Source organism: Protopterus annectens, chromosome 1.part0 (assembly GCF_019279795.1).
Source record: "Protopterus annectens isolate FY-2018-M chromosome 1.part0, PAN1.0, whole genome shotgun sequence".
NCBI lineage: Eukaryota > Metazoa > Chordata > Ceratodontiformes > Protopteridae > Protopterus > Protopterus annectens.
Window position 1 is genome coordinate 1,690,324,857 of NC_056725.1, and position 20,524 is coordinate 1,690,345,380.

At 42.3% G+C, this 20,524-nt stretch overlaps 1 protein-coding gene across 2 annotated transcripts in view; it reads left to right on the forward strand.

Moving 5' to 3' along the window:
- LOC122799515 (TRIO and F-actin binding protein) overlaps window positions 1-20,524 on the forward strand; it is a 3,126,988-nt gene that overhangs the window by 2,696,105 nt on the left and 410,359 nt on the right. The gene's annotated exons all lie outside the window — the stretch shown is intronic.

The following is a 20,524-nucleotide window of genomic DNA, read 5'->3' on the forward strand; positions in this document are numbered from 1 at the left end:
CTGCTTCAGGAATATAATATTCTGTATGGCTGCTGCTGTTCTTCTTAAGGATCTGCTTCGAAGTCCCAGTATCTCCTTATTTCTTGAATTCCCCCCCACTCCATTATCATCCCATTCCACTTTGAATTATAACTTTCTGCTTGTGTTATCGTGTAGCTTTAAAATATCCCTTCAAATCAGGCAGTCCTAAATCACTTCCTTCTATTAGAAGGATCAACTTATCCCACTTATTCTTGCCCTTTTTCCCCCGTCAGATAAATTCTTTCAACTCTGTGTTAATTATTATGTACAATTTCTCTTCTGGTCAATAAAAATATGCCTGACCTGTATGTAAAACCAAAGGGACTAAAACCATTTTCATTGATTGTATCTTACTTGCATATTCATAGACAGAGTTTCCAGTGCTTTCAGTTTCTTAGTTTTTTTTATTTTCTTTTGTTTAGTCTTTTCCCAGAGCTGCCGTAACAGAAGCCAGGGCTGTCGTAACAGCATTACTGGGCCCCAGACAAAGCAGTGCACTGGGGTCCCTACCTACACAACCACTCACAGGGTTAAAAATTAAAATGGTCTATAAAATTAAACATATATTCAGTGATCCAACAAAATCAGTGTTTAAACATGCTGTACATAAAGATTAGTCAATATAAACATTTGAACAATATAACATGAGCCTTAAAAAACACAAAAATGTCAACAAATTAATGAAACTACAACTGGTAATATAGATGCACATGGCACAGTATGAAATTATTATGAGATGTTTATTATTAATCAAATGTTCAACATAAACGTTTGCAAAATTTCTTTGCACAGAATTCCTTTACAACTGACTTGATGTCAGTGGTCTTAAGGATGTCATTTTCCTTACAAGTAAGTGAAAGCCAGTTCAAACGCTGCTGCCCCTTTGTGTTTCAATCTTGAAAATGAAAGTTCTCTTGAACAGTTGCTAACCTTCATGCACATGAATACTCTGAGTGCAATTTCAACATTGGGAAATACAGATTTCAAGCTGTCTGAAATTATTTTTCTGTACAATGCAGGGAGAGTCTTACAATTGTCACCAACAACAATGTATTGTTTGAGATGAAAACATTCGTTTAAAAGGTCAGCATAATCGAGGTCTTTGTGATACACATTAGCCAGATTTTCACATTTTTCATTTAGCTCATCAGATCCAAATGTTTTCAGTTCACTGAAGAAGGAAAACAGAGGGTCTGTATTATAAGTTCGACAGTTGAAAACATCGAACACCATATGGTCAATGTCTTCAAACATCGAACTTATAAAAACAACCAAAAAAGAAAAAAGTACCCTAACGGGTTTAAGTAGGGGGATCAAGCCGCCCAGCACCCCCCACAACCCCCGCTACTTAAGTATACCAACTCTGAGACTGCACTACATTGCAGTAAATGGAAATCTCCCCTTACGGAAACAGATTCCCAGTCAATGAATAAGCTTCTGCACATTTTGTCAGCTTAAACATAACAGTCCAGAACAGAAAGGAATGTTTCTACCTTGAACATTTCACTTTTAGTGAGAAGTAAGTACCTTTTCTTCTGATGCATCCCGTTTAGTAAGACGCACTCTGCTTTCGTTCCCATATTTTCACATAGCTAAAATCTGAATCTGGACACCTACTCCTGGCTTTTAATTCGTATTCACTAAATTTATCTCTAATTTCCTGAAGATAGGTTTTCAGAGACTCAGAAAGATTCATAGCAACAAATATGTTCACATCCTCTGACTGCAGGACATTACTTGTTTTGTTCACTCTTTCAAGAATGTCATTCCAAAGAATTGTTAGAAAGATCGTTTCTAGGTTCTCCATTTTCTGGCTCAGTCCTTCTGCCTCTAGCCTTGTGTTCACTTCTTGTTCAGTGTCAGCTGATACAGAATCCAGTACATGTTTAATTTCCTTGAACCCCCCATACAGAGCATGAACAGCATCAGAATGTGATGATCATCTCATGTCAGACGCTTGACCACATCTTTTCTTAAAGATGATGCCAGAACATTCTGTCTATGTGTAGAAGCAGAGAAAACAGGAATACAGACACTGAACACAGTCAAGGAATTTTACAGTCTGTAGACAACACTCTGCCACTTTTACTCCAACCAAGTTTTGGCCATGTCCAGTACAGGGGACATAGATGGCAAACTCATTCACTTGATGAATCCATGTTTGCAATCCAGTATCGCATCCAGACATATTTGAGGCATTATAATACAATTGACCACAGCAGTTTGGTGGTGGAATTTTGTTTTTGTTAAGGAGATCCACAACAGTGTCTGCTAGGTTCTTTGCTTCATGAGAAAAGGTGCGGATGAACTTAATGAAATGTTCCACAGGCTCACATCCTCGAATGTACTGAACAGTAAATGTCAGTTGATCTGTGTGTGAGATGTTTGGAGTGGAATCCACACTTCTTGAGTAATACTATGACTCTTTTATTTCTTCAAGAATAACACAAAAAATATGATGTCCCATCAATTCAATAAATTCCTCACAAATGTTCGCCAATAAATATGATGGGTTCTCTCACCATGACTTCCATGCAGTTTGAGATACTCTTCCAAAAAGGGCCAAATTCACGAAACAGCTCTAGAATACCTAGTTTTCATTTTTTGCTGACCCAGTAATTTGATTTTCTCCAAGAAATGCCAAACATCTAGAGGCAAGAAAGCAAATTACAGAAACTTCACGTCAACACTTTAAACCAGTACTCCTGCTCTGAGCGGTGATGTTCAAGTAACAAAGAATGTGCACTTCCCATTTCTTTGTCAGATCAAATATGCCATCATGCACTTACAATGTTCTCTGTTTTCACGTTCTACAATAACATTGCTGTGTTTCCAGTCATTGAATCCTAATGTAGCAAAGGGAGACTCTGTCTTGGACAGCAGACAACATACAAAGCAGTACAAACGACCTTGGGAAGGTGACTGGCGTAGCCATTCATGTTTTACACACTCGCCATTCCGCAGCTGATATTTGAACACATTCTTTGATAAATACCTTGTCTGAGTATTCTCTAATCCAAATCCTTTATACAGTCTGTGTGAGTTTAAAAGTTGCTATCATGATTTTGACATGATGGCCCAGTATGAATCCAGTAATTCACTGTGTTAGTATCGTGTTCCATAGCCCCGAATCTGTGTCTTGATTAGCAAACTCTTTTACTGTTACCGATTTGGATGATGAGCTTCAAGGATGCATCTGCAGTCATAACATATGGGTTGTCCTGCCTCAGGCAGCCCTTCGGTCGGCCGGATTCCAAAGTCTGGGTCTGGCCTCGGCTGATGTTGCACTTCACCCGACGTCATAGCTCCTGGGGTATAAAGGCATCAGCCGACGCCATTTTCCTCAGTCTTTCTTGCCACGCGGTGCCTGAAGCAGAAGCTGTTCACAAGTGCCGGTCGGTCAGATCCAGAGATTTCAGCTACCGAAGACTTCTAAAAAAGCTAAGTACCCCATTTGGGACTCTTTCTTGCCTCAGCCGATGTCAGACAAAGTAAATAATTGTTTAACTTGTGGGAAACAAATACCTCATAAGGATTTCCACTCTTACTGCCTTCCTTGCTTAGGCCCAGACCACGACGTATCAGCTTGTTTAGCCTGTGCTTCCTTCAACCGACGGACACTTAGACGTCGGTCGGAGTTTGCGGAAGAGTTTTTTGGTCCCGCTTTTGCATATAAAATGCCGTCAGAGACTCCGACTACACATTTAGCCAAAAAACGCAAGGAAAAGGACCGACACTCGCAGCCCGCGGTTTCGGCTGAAACCACGGTTAGGCCTACCGCGAGTGTCTCGGTTTCGGCTGAAACCGAGTCCTCGGTTCTTCCTTCGGCCGAAAGCATGCCTCCGACAACTGAGGCCACAGAGGCCCCGGCTGAGTCGGCTACAGAAATTCCTACCGAAGAAGCAGGCACACAAGAATTGTCCGACACCATTCCGTTGGACATCTCTACTCCTGCACGTGGGGCAGCTAGACCCCCTGCTTCTATGTCTATTAAGGCCTTCTCCAGGGCTAAAGCAGCTAAACTTTCCAAGGCCTTACCTACAAAAGCTCCCTCTCACAGACCTTCCTCAAGTTCTCAGATTCTCAGCCTTGCTGAGGACCTTATTTCTCTGATCAGGGGATCCCAACCTCACCCAGACAGGGCCTCACAACCCCCTCCTGAAAAAAGGCCTAGGACTGAACCCCCTGAACCTCTCTCCTCTGACTATTCCTCGGATGGATCAGATTTATCAGACCATCAGGAAGGACCATACTCACCTTATGAGGATTCGGATGCAGAAGACTCCATTCCTTCTGCCTCCCCCCCAGAAGAATTTTCATTTGGGGAAACTCTACACTCAATGAGGGAACACTTCCAATGGCAGGGTCAGGATTTTTCTGATTCTAGGAAAAGGCTAAGGACTTTTTTACACTTGCTACAGCATAGGCCTTTAGCCATACCACCTGTACTATCAGTTGTTGATGATGCATACAATGATGCCAGTTTTGCCCCTGATTCTCTTCCCCCGGCCCCTGCCAAACCAGACAGATATTACAGGGTCCCAGATTCTCACTTCCACTTGTATAAGGCCCATGCTGCAGACCCAGAAACCATTTCTCAGGGCCCTAAGGGTGTTGCAGCCGCCTCTGCCAAAAACCCCCTACCCTCTGAAAGAGAATCAAGAGCATTAGAGAGATGGGGTAAAAAGGTTTATACATCTGCTACTCTTTCTGCCAGGGCTTTAAACTGTCAATTTCACATGATACAGTACCAGGAATTTTTGTTAGATCAGCTGAATAAAAAGCTTTCCTCTCCTGAACCTTTAGACCGTAAGTCCCTTCAGGATTTGGTACACAACTCTCAGCAGGTCAGTAATCATTTCTTAAAATGTGGCTATGATGCACTGGAGGCTTCATTTAGATCAGCTATGACTGGAGCAGTGATTCTAAGGCATGCCTGGCTAAAAGAGCAATCCTTGCCAGACCATGTTAAGTCTAAACTCCTAGATGCCCCTATGGAGAAACAAAGTTTATTTGGCTCCCCTGCACAGGAGGTTCTAAAGAAAGTGGAAGAAAAAGCAAAATCTGTGCAAACAGGCAAGGATTTTCTGCAGGTCCATACCTCCGAGGTTCAGCAGAAATTGGCCTTCAAAGAATTGGTCCTTTCCAGACACCTCCAGAGCACAGAGAGGCAGAAATAGATGCCCAAGAGGCAGAGGTCAATCAAGGGGTGCCTACAGGGGTCGTCAGTGGCAACCTGCCAACCAGAGGAGTACCGCCACAGCTGCGACTGCAACCACTTCCACAGGACAGACACAATGACTTGGCTCTGATTCCACCTACCAGGGAACAACTGGAAGCACCCTTGGGCAGAAAGCTAGCTTTATTTTCAAAAAACTGGCATTGCATTACAGGAGACAAATGGGCTTTGCAAACAATAGACAAAGGCTACAGGTTTCACTTCCACACTTTACTAAAAAAGAGAGGAATGCCAAACCTTCCACCAAGCCAGAAGTCAGAGGCTCTAAAACAAATCATCAACTTACTAAGGATGAGAGCAATAGAAAAGGTACCATCTATGGAACAAGGCCAAGGATTTTACTCCGGACTATTCCTTGTACCAAGAAAAGAAACTCAATGGAGGCCTATTCTCGACTTGTCCGCACTGAACACATATCTCATTGTACCAAAATTCAAGATGCTGACCCTACAGCAACTTCTTCCCATGTTGGGCAAGGAGTCTTGGCTGGTGACTCTAGATCTCAAGGAGGCATACCTGCACGTCCCTATATGACCAGATTGCAGAAGACACCTCAGATTTCTTGCAGGATCAGAGCATTATCAATTCTCAGCATTGCCCTTTGGCTTATCTACTGCGCCCAGAGTATTCACAAAATGCCTGGCATCAGTAATTGCACACTGCAGGCTTCAGGGAATTCAAATCTACCCATACCTGGACGACTGCCTAATACAAGTGGACAACAAGACAAAAATAATAAAGGATTTGGCCTATGTCATACAACTGCTACAAGCCTTGGGATACACAGTCAACATACAGAAGTCAAGACTAGTGCCATCCCAGAGGATAACATTTTTGGGTGCAGAACTGGACACAATAACTCAAATGGCTTTTCTCACAGAAGAAAAACAAAAGCAACTACCAGTCTACTTCATGGCATTGACAAGACAAACTCAGCTTACTGCAAGGAAAGTCCTGCAGGCCCTGGGTTACATGGCATCCTGCATAATCTTGATCCCACATGCCAGGCTGCATATGAGAAAATTACAATGGTACCTAAGGAATGTATGGTCTCAACACAGACACAGTCTAGAAACCATGATACCAATCATTCCATGCCTGAAAAAAGAATTCCTGTGGTGGGCTCAGGCCTGCCAGACCAACATAGGGTTGCCTTTCCACAAACCACAACCAAGGCAGACCATCACCACAGACACCTCCGACCTAGGCTGGGGGGCACACATGGAAGACAAGTGTATCCAAGGCCTATGGTCCCAAGACCAGCTGAATCTACACATAAATCTAAAGGAGATGCTGGCAGTGAAGCATGAAATCGAGGCATTCAAATCATTCCTCTAGCAAGGACACCTGCTGATAAGGACGGACAATACCACAGTCATGTGGTACATCAACAAACAGGGAGGCACGCATTCCTACCCTCTATGCCAGATGGCAATGGACCTGTGGAACCTAGGCCTGAATCTCAACATTCAACTGCAAGCCAGATTCGTACCAGGAAAAGAGAATTCACTAGCAGACAGCTTAAGGAGAACTACCACGGATGCTCACGAATGGATGCTGCATCCAGACATCTTCAAAAACATAAAGAAATGGGGAATGCCAGAGATTGACCTGTCCGCCTCCCCACTCAACCACCAACTGAAGAAATTCTGCTCAAGAGAATACCACCCACAAGCCTGGAGGGTGGGCTCCCTTTCTTTCAGCTGGAAGGCCCTGACAGTTTATGCCTTTCCACCTCTCCCATTGATGTACAAAGTTCTACTGAAGATCAGGGAGGAACAGCCAAAGGTAATTCTGATAGCTCCAGACTGGCCAAGGCAGCATTGGTACCCGCTACTGAGAAGCATGTCTCGGACGAACTCATGGCCTCTACCTCTATGGCCTTTACTTCTAACGCAGAACAACTACAAGACCCTGCATCCAAACTTGAAAACGCTGCAGCTAACTGCCTGGAAAATTGCATAAAACAAAACCAACCTGTTTTATCTCAGAGGGTCAAGGACATTATCCTGGAGGCTCGCAGACCCTCCACAAGGAAAACATACTCAGCCATATGGAAGAGATTCCTCATTTGGAGTGCATCAAAGGGAACAAATGTCACACTGGCAAACCTAGCACACATCCTAGACTACTTAGCAGAACTGCTCCACAATGGCCTGTTCTATTCTTCCATTAAGATTCATGCTTCAGCAATTTCAGCAGAGTACAACATGAATCCTCCTATCTTCTCTCACCCTCTCCTCAAACACTAAGAGGGATCAAAAATGTAAAACCTCCAAGGAAACCACCTCTGCCTGCATGGGATCTCAATTTTGTGCTGGAAAAATTAACACTTCCCCCTTTTGAACCAGCAGCATCAGCAGACTTACAGTTCTTATCTTGGAAAACTGCCTTCCTTCTAGCAATCACTTCAGCAAGAAGGGTATCCGAGTTACAGGCATTAATGGCAGTGCAGCCTTTCCTTATCTTTCACCAGGATAGAGTGTCTCTGAGAACCAATCCTACTTTCATGCCAAAGGTGGTATCCAGGGTATCCTTGAACCAAGCTATTCATTTACCTACGTTCTTCCCTAACCCACAGAACAGGGAGGAAAAACTACTGCACACCTTGGATGTACACAGACAACTGCGCTACTATCTGGACAGAACTAAGACCAGCAGAAAAACTGACCAGCTTCTGGTAGCCGAGTGCAAGGAAAAGCAATTTCCAAACAGACAATTTCAAAATGGATAGGAAATTGCATTCGATTCTGCTACTCTTTTCATGGAAAGACAACTCCTGAAAATATCAGGCCTCACTCCACAAGAGCTACAGCCACCGCTACAGCTTTCCTACGAGGAGTGGCTACCAAAGACATTTTAGAAGCTGCTACTTGGAGCTCCGTGCATACATTTGCCAAGCATTACAATCTTCCTTTATACTCCAGATCCCGAGCAGGTTTTGCAACTGCAGTTTTGCAAGGGATCTTAACTACACCATCATTATCTTAGTGCCTCCTCCCCCAGTTTGGCTATGGTATTCTACCCATATGTTATGACTGCAGATGCATCCTTGAAGGACATAGTACAGTTTTGTACCTACCATAAATGTAGATGTCCGATAGGTATGCATCTGCAGTCAGGATTACCCACCCTCCTTCCCCTCTGTGGTATTCCTAGGGTACTTACCCCTCTCTTAGCTAGCTGGGGGAATCTATTATGGTGTATTTGTTTGTATGTATATATGTATATATACTTTTTGCTTTCTACTGTTTGGAATTTTCTACTTTTATCCAAATTTAGCCTTCCTAGAGGGCATCTGGGGCAAGAAACACTGAGGAAAATGTCGTCGGCTGATGCCTTTATACCCCAGGAGCTATGACGTCGGGTGAAGTGCGACATCAGCCGAGGCCAGACCCAGACTTTGGAATCCGGCCGACCGAAGGGCTGCCTGAGGCAGGACAACCCATATGTTATGACTGAAGATGCATACCTATCGGACATCTACATTTATGGTAGGTACAAAACTGTACTTTTCCTTTTGTGGAATATCCTCAGCAGTAGGAACAGGTAATGATATCATTGGTATGTCTGCTGGAACTGGATGATTGGATGCAGGAGTGGGTGTAGATGTGGATGCTATATTTGAAGAAGCAGTATTACTGGCTGATGACTTTGCACCTGGGTTCAACCAGGATGTTAACTTTGGAAGTTTGTACATTTTCTCCTTCTGCTCTGCAGCTCTTTTGCTCTTCTGCACTCCACTCAAAACACTATGTTTCATGTCTGCTGAAAGGGTTATTCACAGATATTGGAAAAAAATTAAAACATGGTTTAGTACAGTTTCAGCTGTAGAAAACTTAGGTCACTGCGAAAAGTAAACGCCTTCAAAACATTGCATGTACAGTAGTCGTCCACTACAACGACCTACAAATAGGACTGATCCACAAATACAACCACAAAAGTTGCCACACTTGTTAAAAAATGGATGTTCTTCATGTTTCACTGTTGAAGTCATTACATTTGGGTAATCCTGCTGGCAGGTTGCCCTCAGTCAGCCTGAATTCCAAAGTCTTGGGTCCTGCATCGGCTGCTGTCACCCCTTCCCTGACATCAGGTCGTTAAGCGTATAAAAGAAGCAGCCAACGCCATTTTCTTCAGTCTTTCTTGCCGCGCGGTGCCCGAAGCAGATGTTCGCAAGTGCCAGTCAGCCGACTCCTGAGATTTTCGTGTTCGAGTTTCAGACCCGAAGTCTTCAATAAAGCTAAGTACCCCGTTGGGGAAACTTTTTTCTTGCTCCAGACCGATGTCAGAAAAAGTTAATAATTTTATTTCTTGTGGAAAGCAAATACCTCATAAGGACTTTCATTCTTACTGTATTCCTTGCCTAAGCAATCACAATCTTTCTGGTTGTCGGTTTTGTGGTAGATTTAACCAACGCACTATTAAGCATCGGTATGATTTTGCTTTAAACTGTTTTGGACGCTGGTTTAATTATCCAGAAATGTCGTCGGATAGCCATCTGACTACTGGAGTTCACAAAAAAACGCAACGAAAAGGAGAGAGATAAACAACCGAGGTCCAAAACCGATGACTAAGCTTCTCCTAAGCCAGTCGCCGGTTCGCAGTGAGGGGCTTTTGCAGCCCCTGACGCCCGCTACTTTAGAGTCACAGGCTGCTACCGACTCCCACGTGGAGTCGGCTATGCCACTGGAAACTCAAGGTATTGGAGCCTTGGACACTATTCCCTCAGATGGGTCCAGAGCCACTGAGCAGGCACCGGCTTCTGAGGGTGTATTCAGACCTAAACATCTTTGCATTAAACCAACTTCAGCTTCAAAGACAAAGACTAAAGCACCTTCTAAAGCAAAGAAACAAACTCAAGAGCCACGTGGACAGGCCTCTATGCCCAAAAAAACAGATGCTCAAAATTGCTGAAGACATGATTACCTTGATCAGGGGTTCTCAACCCCCCTCCTGATAAGAGGCCTAGGCAAGAGACTGACTATGAATCTTCAGATCAGGTTTCTATTTCTTCTGATTCCTCTTCTGATCAGGAATATTCTCCTCCCCCTGTGAGGATTCTGATGCTGAAGAATCTATCCCTTCAGCTTCTCCTCCAGAGGAGTATTCTTTTGGGGAAACCTTACATACCATGAGGGAGCATTTCCACTGTGAGAGCCAAGATTTTTCAGAATCTAAAAAGAGGCTCAGGGATTTCCTTTTACTACCTCAACACAGGCCTTTAGCCATTACACCTGTGTTAGACATTGTAGATTATGCGTTTTTGGAGTCCAGTCTGACCCCTGACTCCTTACCTCCAGCTCCTGTTAAGCCTGACAGATATTACAGGGTACCTGACTCTCATAAATTCCTTTTTAAAAACCCTATAGCAGACCCAGAAACTATTTCACAGGGTCCCAGAGGAGTTAAGGCTTCCGCTGCAAAAAACCCTAGCCAGTCTGACAGGGATTCTAGGGTACTGAATAGATGGGGAAAAAAGGTTTACACCCTCGGCTATAAGGGTCTTAAACTGTCAGTTTTATATGCTCAAATATCAGCAACATGTCATGACATTGCTTAAACAGAAAATTTTAAACTCTGAATGTGCAGAAAACAAGGAAATGCAGGATTTATTGCATGCAGCTGAACAAGTTGGAAAGCATACTTTGCAATGTGGTTTTGATTCTTTGGAGGCCTCCTGCAGGGCCGCAGTTACGGGTTCTGTAATTAGGAGGCAGGCTTGGTTAAAGGAACAAAATCTGCCTGATCATGTCAAAAAATTATTAGATGCACCAGCATGATACTTTGTTTGGTGTTAAGGCAGAAGAGGTGTTAAAGAAAATGAAGGACAAAGCTAAATCTATGCAAACAGTCAAATATTTTTTACAATAACAGCCACCTAGGTGTAGTAGACACTGGCCTATAAAGAATTGGTCCTTTCCTGTGTCAGACAGACCTCAAAGGGGCAGATCCAGACGCCCTAGAGGCAGATCCCAGGCGCAAGGTTCATACAGGTCAAAGCAATGGGGTGCTTCTACCTCCAAAGTTGGAGAAGACAAATCACAACCATACAGGAAACAGTCTCAATGACTTCCCCCTGCCTGCTCCAAGCACTTACTTCCTGGCAGCACCCTTAGGGGGAAAATTAGCACTTTTTTCTCAAAATTGGCACATTATAACCCAGGACAAGTGGGTTCTAAATATAGTGTCACAAGGGTACAAGTTCCATTTCCATACCCTGGCAAAGGCAAACGGCTGACCAGATCTGCCAAAAAATTAATGGGCAGAGGTGCAAAAACAAGTCTCATCCCTCATGGACATGGGGGCCATTCAACAAGTACCAGAGCAAGAGCAGGGACAAGGATTTTACTCAAGACTGTTCTTGGTACCCAGAAAGGACAAGGCCTGGAGACCAATACCGGACCTATCTATTCTGAACACATTCCTGGATATACCAAAATTCAAAATGTTGACTTTGCAGCAGCTTCTGCCCATGCTGGGCAAGAATGCTTGGCTTGTGATTTTAGACCTAAAAGAGGCATAACTGCATGTCCCAATCAGACACTCATGCAAAAGATACCTCAGATTTATAGCTGGCTCAATGCATTACCAATTCTCTGCACTGCCCTTTGGCTTATCTACTGTGCCCAGGGTCTTTACAAAGTGCCTGGCACCAGTAATTGCATTCTGCAGACAAAGAGGAATACAAGTATATCCTTACTTGGACGACTGTCTAATTCAAGCAGAGAACAAGGACATTCTTCTACAGCATCTGGCGTTTGTGAAAATACTTTTAACATGCCTAGGGTACACAGGCAACGAAAAGAAATCAAAACTAGTACCCTCCCGAGATAATATTCCTGGGTGCAAGCTTAAATACAACTGCCCAGATGGCTTATCTCACGCCAGACAAACAAAGGCAACTGACTACCTATTTCAAAATGTTGGCAACAAAGGCCCAGTTATCTGCAAGAAAAATTCTGCAGGCTTTGTGTTTTCATGGCATCCTGCATCCTACTAATTCCATATGCAAGACTCATATGAGGAAACTTCAGTGGTACCTAAAAAGTGTTTGGACTCAACATTGCCACAGCCTGGAAACAATGATTACTGTTATTCCCTGCCTGCAATAGGAGTTTCGATGGTGGGCGAAGGCTTGTCACCAGAACAGGGGACAGCCATTCACATTACCCCCAGCCAGGCAGACACTAACAACAGATGCATCAGATTATGCCTGGGGGGCCCACATGGCAGGCAGATGCATTCAGGGCACATGGCCCTCAAACCAACTGCATCTGCATATCAATCAAAAAGAGATGCTAGCTGTTCAAAATGCCGTGACAGCCTTCAAGGACCTACTTTGTCTGGAACAACTACTGATAAAGACAGACAACACCACGGTCATGTGGTATATAAACAAGCAGGGGGGCACGCATTCTTACCCCCTTTGCAGACTAACCATGACTTTGTGGGACAAAGCATTGACTTACCAAGTACATCTGCAGGCACAATTCCTGCCAGGAAAGGAAAACACTCTGGCAGACGAACTAAGCAGAAACCTCATGGATCCCCAAGAGTGGCAGCTGGATCCACAAGTCTTCAGCATGATAACAAGGAAATGGGGATGCCCAGACATAGATCTATTTGCCTCCCCCCACAACTACCAACTAAAAAGATTCTGCACAAGGATTTATCACAGACAAGCATTGAAAGTGGACGCCCTATCTTTCAGCTGGAAAAACCTATCAGTGTATGCCTTTCCTCCACTGCCTCTCCTCCCCAAGGTACTCCTAATGGTCAGACAGGAGAAGCCAAAGATGATACTGATTGCCGCAGACTGGCCCCGCCAGTACTGGTATCCAATCCTAAGGAACTTGTCTCAATGCCCAGCCTGGACCTTGCCTCAAATACCTCATCTACTATCCCAGCAAAACAATCAGATCCTGCACAGTCAACTCAGTACTTTAAACCTGGCAGCATGGCGGATAATGTAGTCATACCAAACACACCTCTCAGTAAAGCTGTGATGGATGTCATTTTGGAAGTCAGAAGGCCTAGTACTAGAAAATCTTATGCTGGGAAATGGAAGAGATTCTGTGCTTGGAACCAGGCACAAGGAACTGATAACAGCTGTACCAAGTATTCCTCAAATTTTGCAACACTTAACTGAGATGCTGGACAGGCCCATCTTTTTCATCAATTAAAATTCATGCCTCTGCCATTTTGGCTCATTACAATACAGAGCCACCAATCTTCTCTCATCCTTTACTAAAGCAGTACCTCAGAGGAGCCAAAAATGTAAGGCCTCCAAGGAGATCACCAATACCTGCATGGGACCTCAACTATGTCTTGGAAAAACGCACCCTGCCTCCTTTTGAGCCAGCTGCTACTGCTGATATAAAGTTTTTATCTTGGAAAACAGCTCTGCTCCTAGCAGTAACGTCTGCAAGACGAGTTTCAGAGCTACAGGCACTCATGGCTGTGGAACCTTTTATCATTTTTTTTATCCAGACAGAGTCTCACTGAGGACAAACCCAACATTTATGCCTAAGGTGGTGTCCAGTGTGGCTCTTAACCAAACTATTCATCTGCCAACTTTTTATCCAAATCCACAGAACAAGGGGGAGAGGATTCTGCATTCTTTGGACGTACACAGAAAGCTTAGATTTTACTTGGACAGAACCAACGTTTTCAGGAAGACAGATCAATTATTAGTGGCATATGCTGCAGGATCCCAAGAAAAAGGCTATCTCAAAGCAGACTATTTCAAAGTGGATAGGCCACTGCATTCATTTCTGCAGTTTACACCATGGCAAGCTAGTGCCTACGGGCATTAGGCCACATTCAACCAGAGCTGCAGCCACTTCAGCCTTTCTCAGGGGAGTACCAACCAAAGACATTTTAGAGGCTGCTACTTGGAGTTCAGTGCACACCTTTACAAAGCGCTATCATCTGCCACTCTACTGTAAATCCAGGGCAGGCTTTGCCACTGCAGTTCTGCAGGGCCTCATAGACGCTCCTAATGCTGTTTAGCTCCAGCCTCCCAACCATAGCTTTGGGACTCTTCCCAAATGTAATGATTGCAACAATGAAAGAAGAAGAACATAGTACAGTTGTGTACACTTACCATAAATGTAGATGTTCGAGTGTATTCACTGTTGCAGTCCAGGTTACCCACCCGCCATCCCCCTTTTTTCTGCTGGAACTTTTCTTTCCTTCTCTGATTTATACAACCTATGTGGTGTATTTGCTTGTAGATGAAGGTAAAGTTTATATTGGGGCATGTATTTATATAAATAAATTGTGGCTACCCTTTTAGGGGGGCACCTGACATCTGGGGCAAGAAAAACTGAAGAAAATGGTGTTGGCTGCTTCTTTTATACCCCTGACATCAGGGAAGGGGCGATAGCAGCCGACGCAGGACCCAAGACTTTGGAATTCAGGCTGACTGAGGGCAACCTGCCAGCAGGATTATCCAAATGTAATGACTGCAACAGTAAATACAGTTGAACATCTACATTTATGGTAAGTGTATATAACTGTACTTTTACCACCGCATAACCGAACACACGCAGTCAAACCCAAAAACGATCGATTCCAGTAACCGAATTTTTGCATGTTGAACAGTCAGAATGTCACAAAGCCATGCGACATTTTCGACCGCTCTACATCCAAAATGAGTGCTAACATGGATCACAAAGGGGGTGCGGGTTTGTGATTCAATACAGTTGCGTTCGGCAATGTGCATATTTGCCGCACTCCCCTCGGTCATCAGGACTCGACCATCCATCCGTCGGCTATACGGTGATAAACCTTAAAAAATTATAGTCAGTGTTTAAATATATATGTGATTTTAAAGGAGCGGTAAAGGTAATTCAGTTCACAGCTCATGTACAGTAGAGAGTTGATTATCTGAATTAATTGGGACCTAGGGTGTTTCGGATAATCAGACTGTTCAGTTAATCAAACATATAATTGAACCGGATAAAAAATAGTATCAGTAATCCATCTACATACTGTGGGAGTAGAACCCACAGCCTTCTACATCAAAAGCAAGTATTCTACCTGTTGTGTTACTAACAATGCTTTTAAATGCTTTAGCACAATAGTAATATAATCTGCTAAGCAACAGTTGCACATTGTAAACAGACTTGGCATAAGCAGCACTAAACTCCTCCTCCCCTGAAACTCACAGCTCCTTGTAAAATGCACTTGACACTCACTTTCTTGTAAACTACATTTGACACACAAGCATATCTCTCAGCTTTGTAGCACAAGAAGTCTGGAAAAAGCCAAAATTTATGGGGGGGGGGTGACAAAGGTCCAAAACCAGGGACACATTTTAAATATTGTTTGTATAATCTTAAAAGGTTTTGTGTTACCATGCATTGCCTGAAAGATAGGAAGACTGGAACTGGTTGTCATTACTGTATTTAGAGATTTCAGTCCTCACTTATTTGCCAGAAAACCACAAAGAGTAACAGAGCCAAATATTCCAAACATTCTGTAAAAATCTGGACAGTTGAGAGCTATGCACTCAACCCCTTGAAACACAGGTTGTGGTGGGTAGAGAATTCAGGCCCTTATACCTAAGGTACAGGGTTTACGCTTGAGCAAAGTTAACACTATAACCACCAGCTATCCATAACTGGGGTATTTTATACACACACACGCACAAACCCACACATATACACACCACTGGAAGGCTGCTTTCGGGTAATTCACATTTCAGGTATTCGACACTCTACTGTACAACACTTTTTAATATTTATAATTTTCATAATTCTTCAAATATTTATAATTTTAGTGTAGTGTAGCATTTATTTTGACAGCAAGTCACAACATACATAGATTAGCATGGAACCCCTACATTCGTGGGGTCCCCAGGCAACTGCCCTGTGTGCCCATGACAGAAGCCTTTTTAATCCATACTCCTAAATACGTCATCTTATCGTGTCCCTATAAATATGGGAATTGCTGAACCAATTCATGTTTGTGTACATAATTTGCAGCTATATATCTAAATTAACTTTATATCCTGAAAAGAAACTGCCTCAAAGTGTTCCGCAATACTGAGATATCCTTTTCTGGATTTATCGGGTATAAAATGATATCATCTGCAAATAATGCCAGCTTTGCTTGATTGCCATATCAAATATATCCTTGAATTTCTGAGTACCTTATTTTTTTTTTTTTTGCTAGTAGCTGTATATGTAAAGCAAATAACAAAGGGAAAAGAGGGACACCCCTGCCTGGTTCCTCTGTTCAGACATAAATTAATCAGAGAGAAATCCTTCCAGTATAATTCTTGCCTCTGATCCCTCATGTATCCTCCTAATTAACCTTATTATTGCATCTGTTGAATGCTTTCTCTGCATCAAGACCCACCAACATTTTAGCCTTCCTTATTTTTGGAGTAGATTAGTTTTCTAGCCACTAGTGTTAGTTGAACTGTGTTTTACTGGCTCCCTTCTAGACCTGTAAGCAAGGTTCAAGTCATCCATAAGGCATCTCTATAAAATGAGTACAGAGACAAAGCTCCAGCTGTTTAAAGCCCTGATCTGTTTCCTACCACACTTCTGAGATCTCTCCAATTGCTTGTTATGTTTAGTAAGGCACATCCCAAAGAGGGCATTGTACTCAGTAATGGGTCTAATCAGTATGGAACACAAGGGTTGAGTACTTCTTTATATATGGAAAATATGCCATTAGCTATAAACTGTGGAAGGTAAAGGGATTTCCTAGCCACTTGCAGTGGTATGTTTAAATGAAATGGAGCCATCTACCCTTGTACCCAGGTCTGTGTCAACATTTTTGTTTTGAAGTGGTATGTTATCTATGCTGTAAGTAGGAGCTGGGGGGTGCTTACCATATACTACAATATTGTACTTTTTGGCATTGAGCTTGAGCCCCTTTTTAGTACAGCAGTTATTGACGATACAAGCTCCTGCTGGAGTGCATGTATGTCAGAGGGGACTTGATGACTAGTAGTTTACAGTCATCTGCAAATTTTATTAACCATAAATCCACATCAGTTAACATATTTGTATTTAAATGGGATATATGAGATTGTTTATCAGTTCTGAAGAAGTTTGTTTATATTAAAACGAAAGAAAGCACTCCGCTATTAATTTGGTGTGGACAGTCATTTTCAGTTCATTATTCACGTTTTGGTTTTTATTGTAGGTATTGTCATTATACTCTGTTAGAGACTTCATAACACAATTTTAGGAGGTTTGCACATTTAAAGTCCCTGAATTGTGATTTGTTTCCAATGGTTTGGAGGTTTTGATAGAGAAGGTTACTAGTTTGTGGTCTGGATACCTTGGGAAAGGTACATACAGAAGCTAAGTTTGTTATGACCAAGTCAAGTATAGTAGTTTCATTTACAGTCTGGTCTAGGGCGTTCATGTTTATAAAATGTAAGATTTTTTTAAGCACATCCTGTATTGGTGTTATAGGTCCTACAGTTAATCATTGGTTGATTATAATCACATAGGATAACAGCATTACTACTTATGGAGAATTCATCAAGAATATTTAGGAATATTTTATGATTTTCTGGAGACATGGAGGGAGTACTGTAGCCCCCAGTGATCTTATATTTAATCCTATTCAGGGTGATTTGAATCAATATAAGCTCCACTTGAGGGTCCTGTAGGTATTTGACATGCATCTGGAGAATTTCTCCCTGCGCCTCTGCTGAAAATTGGCTTTGTTCCAAGTCCGACTTTCCCAGTTAACAAATGTAAAATAAAATAAAAATAAATAAAAAATTATCTCAAGGTAATGTGGCTCCTAACAAATGTGTAGACACCACCACAGTTTTCTTCAGCTCTAAGTGAGTGGTAAGCATAAAACCCAGGTATTTAGTGGGGTGCTCTCTGGGCATTTAAACCTGGTCTCTGTAACAAAAGAAACATGGATGTTTTCCAAATGTGGGAGTCTTCTGGGCGTAGCAGTTTATCACCTAGAATTTTAGCATTAAGTAAAGTTGCATTAATATGGTCCAGTGGTAGATTTGGTTTGGTGTTAGGTTGGTAAGTCCAGTAACTGTACTATGCATGAACAAAGGCACAATGGGACGTAGCAAAATCTTTTTACCACTGTGTGGAAACCTTGGCAATCCAGTGGCGGCTGGTGACTTCACATCAAAGGGGGAGGGCTGCAGGAGACACCTGAATGGGGTGGGGCCAACTAGAAAGGGGTGTGGTTAACTTCATGGGGTGGAGCTACGTTACATTGGGAACAACACTGATCATGCTTACCATTTTACATAAATAACTGCTCAGTCACTACTGCATATGCTGAATAGTCTACCAAGTTCTAGACTAAATTACATTTCAAAGCTAATGAGGTGTTTAGGTTATGCTGTAACCGCACAAAACTTAAACATCTATAAACAGTAACAAAGTGGTTGGTGTTGACTGCATGAAACTATTACCATGATGTAGTAAACATACATTGTAGTGTATCAGGTAATCTGCATTTTGTAGAATGCCATGTGAAAAGTAAGGAGATTTGGAAACCCTGCTGTACTATCTTAATTTAGTATTTAAAATTCAAGGTCAGTCCAATGCCTAATGTGCTACTGGATCTGAGACACAGTGACACAAGCCTATGACAATTGACTTTACCAAAATGCACATTAATCTTGCAAAGCCAGAATTACAACAGTAAACAGCAGGGCCAGTCTATCCATTTCATCCACAAACAGTCCCCCCCCCCCCCTTACTAAACTAAAGTATCTGCTTTGACCCTGCCAGGATTAAAGTAGAAATAATAGTAACAGTTAGGTTACATACTTGCATTAATTTCATTTAGTTGAGAGAAACATTAGTCACAACTTACTTGTGCCAGCTCACCGTACATAAATACAATTTTCATTTTGTTTTACTTTTGTTTACCCAGGTTTGTACAGCTGTCTTTAGTCAAAAAACCCTTTACAGCATATGTCCTGGGAGAAAAGCTCTAACATATTACTAACATTTTTAAACAGACATTCAGTATATGCATGAACAAATATAAAATATTAAAAATGAATCGTATATTTGATAATTAGAATACATTCATCTGAAAGTACAGACAGCTATTATAGTCTTGCAAAGCCAGAATTACAACAGTAAACAAAGGGTCAGTTGTTTCATTCATACATAGCCCCATTCCCTATTGCCTACCCCAACCACAGTATCTGATTTGATCTTGTGAGATTAAAAGACAAAAAAAGGATAAAAGATAGCATTGTTATTAATATATGTATTTTTTCACATAAACAATAGCCACAGTTCAGAGCTTGTGGTCGATCTTACTTCACTCAGATGCATGTTACTGTTGCAAAACAAGTCAGAAGTACAACAGTAAGGCCCGTCATTTCATTCACACATACCAGGCATAGCCCCCCAAGACCAATTGCCTACCCATAGTATCTGCTTTGAGATTACAAGGTTTAAAATAATGAAGAGAGAAGACAGAGGTTACGTTACTGTATTTCTTTTGCGTCACATAATCAAGAGCTAGCAGGTGATCTTACTTCAGTTCACTCATACATACTTTAGTCATGCAAGGCCAGAGTTCTAAGAACAAAACACACATACACCCTCCTAATCTCTCTTGATTGACGCTGAAAAACGATAAATAGGTTAAAGAAAAAAACATTTCATCCACGAAAAGCCCCCAAAACACACTGCGTACCTAGTATCTGTTTGACCCTTACCAGGATATTTTATTAGAAAAAAGACATCCATAGTCAAGCAGCCACCAAAGCACAATGCCTCCGTACTGTTTGATTAACCCTGCCAGGATGTTATATTAAAAAAAAAAATATCCACAAATAGTCTTCAAAATGCAGTGCCTCCTTAGTATCTGGTTCACCCTGTCAAGATATTATATTAAAAAAAAATCGACAACAGCCGCCAAAAGGCACTGCCTCCCTGGGTCTATAGTAGAATATCGAAGTTTCAAAACTTCAATTGTTCTAATACCGACCCCTGTTCAGCGAAAGCTGAAAATATCGAAGCAACAGAAAAACAAATTTTTTCCTAGGGAAAGAATTTGGTTGTCCGTTTCTGTTGCTTCGGTATTTTCAGCGCTGTGGTGGAAAGTTATGGGTTGGGTTCAGGTGAGTATGTGGGTTAGGTTAGTTAAGGTTAGGGTGAGGGTTAGGTATGTGTGCGATTGTGTAGATGTGAAGGTAGGGCAGGTTAGGTGAGGTAGGGTTAGGGCGCCGGTCAGGTAAGTGTGCGATTGTGTGGACGTGATGGTTAGGGTGAGGTAGGTGAGTTA